At 39.2% G+C, this 11116-nt stretch overlaps 1 long non-coding RNA gene across 1 annotated transcript; it reads right to left on the bottom strand.

Moving 5' to 3' along the window:
• Positions 1 to 2068: 2068 nt before the first annotated feature.
• On the bottom strand, positions 2069 to 10819 carry LOC121662160. The gene is made up of 3 exons (XR_006015219.1): positions 10545 to 10819; positions 8131 to 8275; positions 2069 to 2853 (listed from the first exon to the last, which is right to left on the bottom strand). It is a non-coding gene; the product is annotated as an uncharacterized LOC121662160 (long non-coding RNA).
• Positions 10820 to 11116: the final 297 nt, after the last annotated feature.

Genomic DNA, 11116 nt, shown 5'->3' with positions numbered 1-11116 from the left:
AACCCTATGAGACCTCCATGGGTCATTCTGGGGATGTCCAGGTGCCCTGGATGGCTCCATCCCTCAGGGGTGTCACTGCACCCTCAGTTTGCTGTCACCTGCAGACTCCTGAGGGTGCCTCGATGCCTCCATCTGTGTCATTTGTTCAGATATCAAATCACACTGGTAGCAATATATCAGCTGACTAATTTTCTAACAAACTATTTTGAGAGCTGGTTCAAACATAGACTCTGCCCTTCAGACACATGCTCTTTAGAAAGCTACATTTAAACAAGTGACACGCAAAGGAAAATAAAGCTTTCATTAGCTACAGTTTGAAGTTTCCAAACTGTGCTTGTCACACTTATCTCAGGAATATATTCTGCTACACTGTCCGTGGTAGGAACAGTCAAATTATTGTACCTGATTTGTGTGCAAGGGACAGAAATGTTCCTGTATAGCAGACAACAACAAGCGTTGTACATCACATTCTGCTGCTGTTTTTCTGGGTGACCTGGACAATATTTTTCTCTTCCGATGCTTCAGTTTGTCTGGCTGCAAACTCTAAATTAAGATGGAAAATGCTTTTATTAATCAGATAAAAATCTACGTATTAAAAACCAAAGCAAGGCCCAATATAAGACACAGGTGACTACTAGTCAGGACTATAGGGAGTTGAATAATTGACTTCTGATTTCACTGGAGCTTTGGTAGAGGTTAAACAGGGGCACCTCAGGTAAAAAGCAGAAACCCAGCCTTACAAAGAAACTTTGTCATCGAAGTATTGACAGGTTAAGGAGTGTAGCAGGTTTGGTTTGTAATCGGGCAGAAACACCAATTTAATGTAGTGGTTTGGTCCAAAATACTCATTACTGTTTATCTTCTGTGAGGTAAGAATTAGGAGAAATGCAAAGCAGGCACCAAACTTAATATAAAGAAGTTTATTAACAGACCTAAAAGAAGAAAAAAAAATCATACCACACCTACAGAACACTTCTCCTCCCCCCACTTTTCTCCCTTCTCCCAGGGACAATGTAAAAAGACAACCCTTGAGATGTTCAGTCTGTTTACCACTTCCATAATAACCTTGTTCAGTCCATTTAGGAAGAGGAGTCTCTCTTGCCCATGCTATGAAAACATTATCACAACGAGACAGCTGCCCAGGTTGGTTCTCTGCTCGCATGTGAGTCCCTTCCCACGACTTGTAGCTTTTCCCACAACTGCTTTCGAGGGTCCACTCTTGAAGGTTTTTGGGGTAAAATTTTAAGGTTGAGCCATTTAGAAACAAAAGTTCTCTTCACCCATCTCTGGGAGCATTTCATCTCTAAGAACAGAGGCCCTTCTCCTTCCCTGGGAGCAAAGGGTCTTCCTCATCTTCATCTCTAGGACTATCTCTGGAAGCATCTCTAGGAACTGAGGTCTTTTCCATTTGGAGCAAAAGTCCTCATTGCTTCCATCTCTCCCTGTTCAAACTTCTCATGAAATTACAGCTGCGTCAGCATCTGCCTATCTCAGCGCAGGTGCTTTTGCTCTCAAGTACGAGTTGAACGCTCCACCCCCCATGTCTTCATGAAATTACAACAGGATACTCTGATATATCATAGCTTTACAACAGAATTTCAGCTTTAAGCATCTCCTCTCTCTCTTCCCTCAGGTTTTCAGCTCTTCACAGCACTAAAAGGGTTAATCTCACCCAGGCCTTGCAGCTGGAATGTCCCTTATCGCTGTTGGTCACATGAACTTTGCCAGACAGCAGGGCAGCTTCAGCTGAATCTTGGCCACACTGGGGAGGGGCAGAGCTGAGCCGCTCCGGCTGCACATAGCAGGGCTGTGGGGGGTTCCACAGGTGGAACAGGGCCCCTCGGCTCCAGGATGGCCGTGGCCCAGCCCAGCCTGGCCCAAGCAGGGCCTGGTCCGGGCGCTCTGGCCCCTGCATGGGCCCTGCAGCCACCTGTCCCAACACTGGAAACGAGACAGAGACTCTGCCTCAGGGTTTTCTATTCTCAAGTGTGGATCACAGAGGCGGTCACAACTTTAAGTGGCTTAAAGAATTGTCCATGTTCAAACTGGCTGCTGATAGGTTCTATCAGGTCCCAGAGGAAGCTGTAAGCACCCCTTTGCAAGAACATCACTTCCGGGACTATGCTTGCTAACCCATGACAAGGAGTGACTGTGAAGGTTTGAGATCACAGTTTCAGACTGACGTGCCTCACATCCCACACTTGTGCATTAGGCTTTAATTTGCTCTTTTGGACATGGTCCTAATGACTATTCATTTATATCGTGGTCCAATATATTCTCTGAAAGTAGTGCCTTCATTTTCTTAAGCTAATTTATGAATGGCATGATATGCTATGATAGACTGCAATTAGATATTGCATTACATTGGCAATTGCACATTTGTATTAAGGTCAGAATGTTTTAAAGTTAACTTCAATTCCTGGTCAAATTTTAGCATCTCTATCTGAATAAAGACGAACACACACCCGAATTGACAAATATTACATCACTTTATGAAATAGAAGCCATAAGACACTTATTGGAAAAAAAACCCCTCCCTTAAACTCCATATTTCACCTAATAAATTCAGCTGCAGGTATTCTTCCTTTAAATGCATCATATTAGAGAGGTTAAATAAGAGTTGTGTCACATTACGGAGCTCTGGTATATAAGTATTGAAGCGTGAGGGTTTTTTCAGAAAGAAATCTTTTTCTTCAACTCTTTAATTTGTGCAGCAGAATGAGCCACGATGATACACAGCCCAGAAAAAGAGGAAGAATTTAATGCTGCTTTCTCAGTGCAACATAAAGTCATATTTCCATATTTGCTGTCAGTACTTGAAACTCGTTACTGGAATGAAAATCAGACTGCCTCCTGCAAAGACAAAAATTGTAGGTATTACAGGCAGAAAATGAAATAAATAGGTTATTTTCTATTTCTATGATGGTGGTCCCATATCAATCACATACTAGTTTGGAGATCATGTGAAATAACAGAAATTGTTTTCCTAATATATAGTATTTGATTTTTCCCTAGATATATTTCAAGGCATTCAGTAAATGTTATATTTCCAGGTCAATATTAGTAAATTTAAAAAAAATACCCACATAGGACAACAGAAGGCAAAATCAGGATCAGCATTTGAAATTATGAACATATTTAATTATCAATTTATTAAGTGATTCTTACATAGGAAAAAAAAAAGCCAGACAGTCAAGGTTATTCTACTTCACAAGGATTAAGATATATCTTTCTTTCCCAAGCCAGAAGAAAATTTTCAAGATTCACAAAATAAAAGAAGAGACTAGAAAGGCAGATAATGTGCTGAGCTCCTTCGGAGTTCAGGGTCGTTTTAGGAGTCACTTCAATACATGGTGCCACAGCAGAATCCACAGGCCCCTCTATCCCATTTGCAGAGAAGGGGCAAAAAATATCAGTGTTCCATCTAAGGAGCCACCTACACTGATCATTTAAAAATTTAGAGTACTTGGGAAGGGTATTTGATCATGTGAGTATCAAAAAAAAACATACCAAAGCAAGGTTAATGCAAGTACATCCCTCCTTTTGCAGCCTGTGTTAATTTCTCATCCCTTTGAAAAATGGCAGGTTAAGAGGACAAATGCTGACAAAGGCACTCAGAAAGTTTTACCCATGTCCAGAAAAACACTCAGCTGGAAAAAGCCTAAAGATTGCCGGAATGGTGCCTGAAAAAAAAGTTTATCTGAGGCAAACATAAAGTCTTTTCAAGGTGGCTTAAAAGTTGACCACAAGAGATTACAATTATCCAAGTATTACACCTAGCACAGAGGAAAATAGGCTTTCAGGAAGGACCTCGTGAGTTGTCACCTTGAGGAAGTTCAGCCCCAGCTTTCTGATTAATATATCTGTAGTGCAGCCAATGCACAGGCCTTTGATAAATCTGATTATTACTGTATCAAATAAATGGCTCATTTATCAGCTGTTTTTGTAGCTTGGCTGAGCTCACACGCATGCCCATGGAAGATAATCACAGACAGAGCTTGCAACAAAACAAATTGGTTTGTTCTTGCTGGCGTAGTAATTAGGGGAAGTTGGGGGGAGGAAGACCAAGGGTTCAGAGTGTAAGTAGTACTGAGTGATCCACAAAGGAAAAACAGAACCGAAATTGTCCTGACTGAAGAGCATTACTCACGTTAAAAGCTTTCAACTGAGCAAAAATTAATTTCTTGACAAGCACTCAGAAAAAGCTAAAATATGTATAAAAGCCTGGCTATTTCCTGGCCAATTACCAAAAAGTAGAAGTAACATTTTCATTTTTCAGATCAGATTTGTAGGCATTTTGTACTGGTATCCAGCATGAAGCAAATGTCCCAGCTGTGAGTGTAGCTGACATTTGAGTGTATGTGTACAAAGAAATGCCAAAATATAGCCTCTTAATTGCGTTGCCATGGATTTTGTATTGTGTTTCCACACTACTTTCTAGTCTTTTTCATCCATGATGTATAAACAGCTAAGCACCACAAAAGCTGACTGAATTGGGAAACTTCAGCTAAAGCCAAACAAGAGGAGGTGAAACAAGAACCCCAGGACAGAGCAGCAAAATCAAATGGGATGAGAAATGGCTGCAGGCTGGGTGCCAGTAGTTACCCTTCACTGATTTTGAAATAAAACCTCTTCCCTTGCCTCAGTTGAGGCCGATTTCCACTGTTTTTCTGCTGTCTATAATCACTTTTTAAATTTTCTACTGTATCAAACCATTTTCCATGCCAGGAGGTTTGGGAGAGCCCACAGGCCGCTCTGTCTCCAACAGAATCTTGTTTTTATAGGATCCAGTCCTCATTCCTCCTTACTTTTCACTCAAGAAAAATATTTCATCAAACTGTGTTCATTCAACTGGACATCTCAAATTCTTCTACCAGCAACCCACTCACTTTGTTATCTATTACAGCAGATGTAGAAAAATTACCAGCAAAGATCTGGAGCTGTGTTCAGCTTTTTGGTACTTCCACAATACAGAAAAAGTAATTCTTGCTCAGAAAAGGTGCAAGCAGAAAAATGGCAAAATGTTTTGCTTTTTCTACAGAGACTCCCTTTCTTCATTCCCTTCCCATCACTGAGCTCAGATCATCATATTGACTATCAGTTTTCTTCTTAACATTTGAAAAAAAAAAACCACAAAAAACCCTCAATAACCATTATAATTACTATTATTATTATCATTATTATTTATACTTTTCATACTCACACTTGCTTTATAATTGATTCTTTCTACAGATCTTTGTGACTGATAAACATTGCCACCTAATACCACCTTTTGTACACTTTTTACTGCCTTCACAGTAAACTGCTAAAAGATTTCATTATATATGGAGTTTCTTTCTTTAAAAGTAAAACCCTACATTTTAGGTCATAGTTCTTAGGCACAACATATCTAAAATTTCAACAGTCATTGAAATCATGAACACAACTGGGAAATTTACCAGTCAGCCTCTGGTCTCTTCATCTGTCTTTCTCTAACTGTATAAAAGGGTGGTGCACAGAGTCCTAAGTGATGTAGTGCAGCATGGTGCAACGGTGTGAGGCAATTCAGAGATCCAGAGTAAACTTCTGAAGTTTGTCCAGCCCATCCTCTGGCCCAAAGCAAATAACTCACAGTAAAATTGTTCCTGTACTGAATAAAGAGATGCAGTATTCCAAGGTTAGTTCTGTTACAACTGCATTTTAACAAAGAGCTCTGTGTTCCTTCTCTGATCACTTCACCCTCCCTCTGTTTCAGTTTCCCTTGCCATCTGTTGACTGCAAATTTCTGAAATAATCTTCCTCTCTTTCAGAACTTAAAAAGAAAGGAGTAAAGACTGAAGGAAGCTTGCAAAAACAAACAGAAATTCTTGTCTGCTCCTTAAAGGTGAACAACTTGGAAGAAATGTTTGTTTAGACGCTGTGCTAATACATTCGTTTGTGTCAGGAAGAGGTGTAAAGCAGCACAGCACACACCCCTGCAGCAGACAGTGGGCACACATATTTGTGTTCAGAAACACGTGTGTGTCAGTGCTGCACCTTCTGGCAGTTACACACGGCCCAAAGGCAGTGAGATATCATGGTATCAAGCAGATACAGGGCATTAGATATAAATCTAATAAATAATGTGACTTGAAAATTGTGAAACCTAACAGCCAAAAAGCAACATGACAGAGCTGACAAGCCCAGCACAGAAAGCAGCTTGTTTTGAACATGACTCATGAAGAAATAATCTTTCACTCTCTGCCTGACTTTTCCCCTTCCTCACCTACACAATTCTGGAAATCATAGTGTGGTTAAGCATTTAACTGTACAGGCACTTTAGCAGTGTTGGGAAATGAAGACAAATTGCAGGCACTGGCAGCTCTTTTGTCCATTAACAGGGCCTGTAATGGAGAATGTTCAGCTTTAATTGCACCGGCATGAGTACAGAACAGCAGTCAGCCCCAAAACCAGGAGATGTTCTCGATGCACACTGCCAGCAATAAGTAAATAACATATCTGTGGGATAAAAAAATCTCATTTAGGCAATACTAATCACCAGCTGTGTGTTTGCAGGTAGTGAAAGCCCTCTGAAATAATAGGCAATCGCAGTGTGTTGCCAGGTATGGAATAATAAAGGTATAAAAGCTACTTGGTTCAGCTTTTATTTGGTCCATTTTCTTTTCTTTTCTTTTTTTTTTCTCTTTTTTTTCCTGAACTACTGAATGAAAGAATTGAGGAATTAAGCACTGAACTCTTTGGGAGGTCATAAACCAGCATTTTCTTTTTTTTTCTGAAGTGTGCTGTGTCTTACTTCCTTGACCTCTTCCAAAAACCCACAAGATCCAGCAAATTAGCTGGTGCCACTCTTGTCTTACTCCTATAGTTTATCATAGTACAGATCTTTCTCCTTTTTTTTATTTATTTTTTCCTCTTTTTTTGCTTTTCCTTGGCTTTTTAAGAGTTTGGATGGCATTATAAGACAAAACAAGAAATATTACCCTTTGGAGTGATTTCAGTATGTATGTGAGCAATGAAAACATTACATTTTCCTTCACTTTTCCACAATATATGCACTACTTGGGCTTTATTGTCTCTGTGCAGGCTCAAACTGATCAGCAGCTTTATAGAATTTACCAATAATTGTCATGGTATTGTGCAATATTGCCACTTTTTTCATTGGCTATACATGCAGTATAAAAATCCTGTTATGTGAATTAAGTGACAAAATAACAATCCTGTAATCCTGGGGTAGTTTTTTATTTGACAGATTAAACATTTTAAGGTAGGTTTAATTAATATTTATCTATCTATCTGTCTATCTATTTTCCCCCAGAATTTTCAGATTGTCGCTGACGTTAGTACCTACTCCCTTCTCTAAAATTATCAACAACTTGGGAAAATTGGAAAGTTCTCTGGTGTGATCTGAGTGATAAGACAACTCTCTTACCCTCTGACATGAAGAAATTTGGAACAAACTACATTTGGAGTGGACTGTCGGTTTCAGAAGGACATTTTGTTAAGTCCTAGTGTACATACAGCTGTTTTAAGAGGTGTATAAGTGGTTTTAAGTAGTTAGAATCTGTGTTAATAGCTACCAAGACAATTTTTTTTTTTTTATATGTATGGATGCTGGCAAAATGCACCGGGAACACATGAGGTGATTCATGAATTGCTGCACCAGTGATTGTCTCTACTGTGAGGTACTCCCCATCTTAAATCCTCAAGATAAGCTTATTTTAGCAGTATTTCATCATGAATAAAGTAGATCTGACGTGGCAGAAAGCAATGATTTCACAAATTAAGTATAACTTAGATATTAGCTGACAGTTTATTTTCCTTTTCTCTAATTTTTTTTTCTAGAGAAAATGACTTTCAATTATATTTGTTACTATATTTCTAAAGAAAAATAAATTTCTGCACTATGCATTAAAATTGAAACAAAATTTTAGAAACGTTTTTCCTTCCTACATTAAAAGACATGAAGATTTAGCTCTTTGATCTTCAAATATTCTCCCTTCAAAATAACTCGGTAAATTATATCTCTTGTTCTGCTAAAATTCATCATCCTGCAATTATTTCTTCTCCACAGAAGCTGTTTGTAGGTCTCTGACACTAGGCTGCCTGTGACACACTGCAAAAACAATTTTACATATTCTTTGTATTTCATACCTTTCCATCCAGTGTTAACGAATGGGTTCCAGAAGAGCAAGGTAATTAGGCTGTGTAGGTGCATGTTCAAAGGTGACAAAGGTTCAGTGCTGTTTATTAAGGCATGAATCCACAAAAGAGTTAAGGAAGGCACAGAATGAGGTGTCTAAATTAAAGGGGAAAAAAAGGTCAGTAAGTTCCTAAAGGCTTTTTTTGGCTCTGCATTAACTGTTATTTCTTTTTGGTGTATGGGACTGCCTTTAGACCTGATGAAAAATGCAAGGACCTGGTGGTAGACTGGCAGGGGTTTAAATGCCCTTTTTGGGAGATTAATCACAGAAAAAGTCTGAGATATGCTGGCTGCCAGAATGCCATTCCCATGGTTTTCTAAAAGCTTTTTTAAGAGGTTGGGAAGAAGGCGGTTCAGCTTTCAGCCTCTGCTCTGCTGGAGCCTTGGGCAGCACCACAGGATGCTCCTGTTGGAGATGGTCAGAGCTGGGGCAGGATTAAATGGCGAGAGGGGCTGGGATATTTGTACACCCTTCTCCTCACCTGGTTTGTAATATTAGCAAGCTAAAACTTACTTCTCTGTCACTTCTTTTGCTTTTGGGCTCAATAAAAGCTTTTTATGTTTTTTACACGTAACGTATAAACTTCTTTCAAGCTAAAATTTCACTGAGTCCAGGATTCTCACTGCCAGGTTTATCCACAAGTTTCTTTATGATTTACCAACCCAAATCCACCTGTTTTCCACTTGAGCTGAGATTCCTGGTGGTGGTGTCCTGCAGACACACCAAGGGAAAGCAACTACTAAAGAGCAGAAAATATTCTGTGAATTTACATACCAATAAAGTTACATTTCCTCATTCCATTGCTTTTGGAACTGCAAACTGAATTCTGATATCATCTTTAAGACTCATAGCACCTCTATAACAGTTTGTTGTCTATATTATTTCTTTACCAGAAGAAGTATTGTCTCTATATTTTTCTGAGACAACACTTCAGCCTCTTAACGTACAGAATACCCATTAATTCCAGCACATCCACAAAAAGGGTTAATATTCAGCATTTTCTGGAAAAGGTTGACATTATAATAACACACACCAAACAAAGAGTGATAATTAGAGTCTGGAAAACTGTTTATGGAAATAATTTTTCCACTTAAATGGGCTGCAATAATGAAAGTGTGCACATGCTGTAGCATGCTTTGTATAATGTGGACATAAAGGTGGAGTACTTTCTTTAAAAAATAACTTTGGAAGATTTTTGCTAACCAAAATCCATCCATAGAATGGACAGTAAAGGCAGAGCACTGAGTGAGAAAGAGTTTATGAGTATTTAAAAATTTTCTTGATGTTATTATTAATTGTCAATTCTTTTAAGCACTTATTTTTGAGCTCTGTGTAGCACCATGTTGACAGCCTACCCTGGTATTCCCACTGCAGTCCTTAAAGAAAACGATGCTGACCTTCAAAGGAGAAAATAAACTGCTTCTTTCTGATATCCTCAGATCACAGGAAATGGTAGAAACTCAAATTAGCCTTAAAAAAATTGTTCCTGGCTCTCAGGTAAAATGAAATTGTGTGGTATTATCATGGAGCACAGACTGTGCAAAAAGTCTGTGCAAGGAAAAAGAAAAAAAGAGACTTTGCAATGGCTTGTTCTCATCACTTCAGCAAATTAGTCCTGACTATTGTAAAATGAGAGGTGTCTTAATCCTAACAGCTTCTTCCCTCACACGTAAAGATAAAGCAGATTCCCATTTCTTAGAGAAAATCACAAGTTTTTCCATTAAGTAGATGGTTTTGTCATATCTGATTGCATCCAAGCAGGAGTTCTTTGCAGACACCTCTCCAGGTCCCCAGTTAGGCACCACTCTGTTTTCTGAGAGCAGCAAAAGCGACACTTTGTTGATTGAATCACCCCATCGCTAGAAAATATGGGGTTTTTTTGGTAAAGAAGTACGGGCAGTAACTATAAATTGGCTGGATCAGAGTACGCAAAACCCAAGCAAAACTGCTAAAACCTCCCAGGACACAGAAAGGATGCATTAGAAGCTCAAGCCTTTTATATTTATTTTACCTATATTATCATGATGTTTATTTGTTATTCTACATTTGCAAAGGACTTTGAAATAGCTGAAAATGATAATATTTGGAGGCCAAAATACACAGACACTTAGGATCACTTTGTGATCTCTGGAGGTTTTCTTGTGCTTTTACCTGTGAGAGACTGAAATATTAATGGTTAGTGACTCAAATAATCAGCCCTTTGCCAAAGCAGAAGGTGCTTTGCTGAGGTCAGGTTTGCATCCCCCAGCTGAAGGGCAGGAGGGGAATTTTTGGGTGTGTGATGATGAAACTTCTGATCTGCATAGGAACAGCTCAGGGGCTGGGGGATGAGCACCCACCACCACCAGAATGACCACAACAAACCTGGGGTTTGAGCCTGATAAGGGAAAAAGGCAACAAGAAACAGATCCTGCAAGGTGGGATAATGCTTTTTTTCATGCCAGTGTCCTCCTGATGAACCTCAGGTGTAAAACTCCCCCTCAGGGGAAGCATCAGGACATTTACAGAGAGGGCTGAAGGCTTTCTTCCCTTCTTATGGGGCAGAACTGGTCCAACTACAGTCGTGTGAGAGGCAGAGTGATGTCTTAGAAGGTGTCATAAAGCATCAAAGCTCCCCACTTTGACCACAGGACATCAAAATTGCAACAATCAAGTCTCACTGCTGGATCCAAGTGTGGTGAGATCTTTCCACTATCTCTATACTCCTATATAGATGTATATACTCCACTATACTCCTGTCATTCCTCTCCTTTTATATTTTCTTAAGTGATATCTTTATACTTTTGTGTTGCTGTATTTCTACAGTTAATAACTAAAGTGGCTACAGAACTTCCTTTCCATTGCAAACAAATTGTTCTAAGACAAACTGCTGTATCCGTCTGTCTATCATCTATCTATCTATCTATCTATCTATCTATCTATCTATCTATCTATCT

This window comes from Corvus kubaryi, unplaced genomic scaffold, assembly GCF_017639235.1.
Source record: "Corvus kubaryi isolate FWS band 111438036 unplaced genomic scaffold, C.kubaryi_AGA036_p1.0 37236, whole genome shotgun sequence".
Taxonomy (NCBI): Eukaryota; Metazoa; Chordata; class Aves; order Passeriformes; family Corvidae; genus Corvus; species Corvus kubaryi.
Note: the sequence above shows the minus strand (reverse complement) of the source record. Positions and strands in the feature narration are given on the sequence as shown.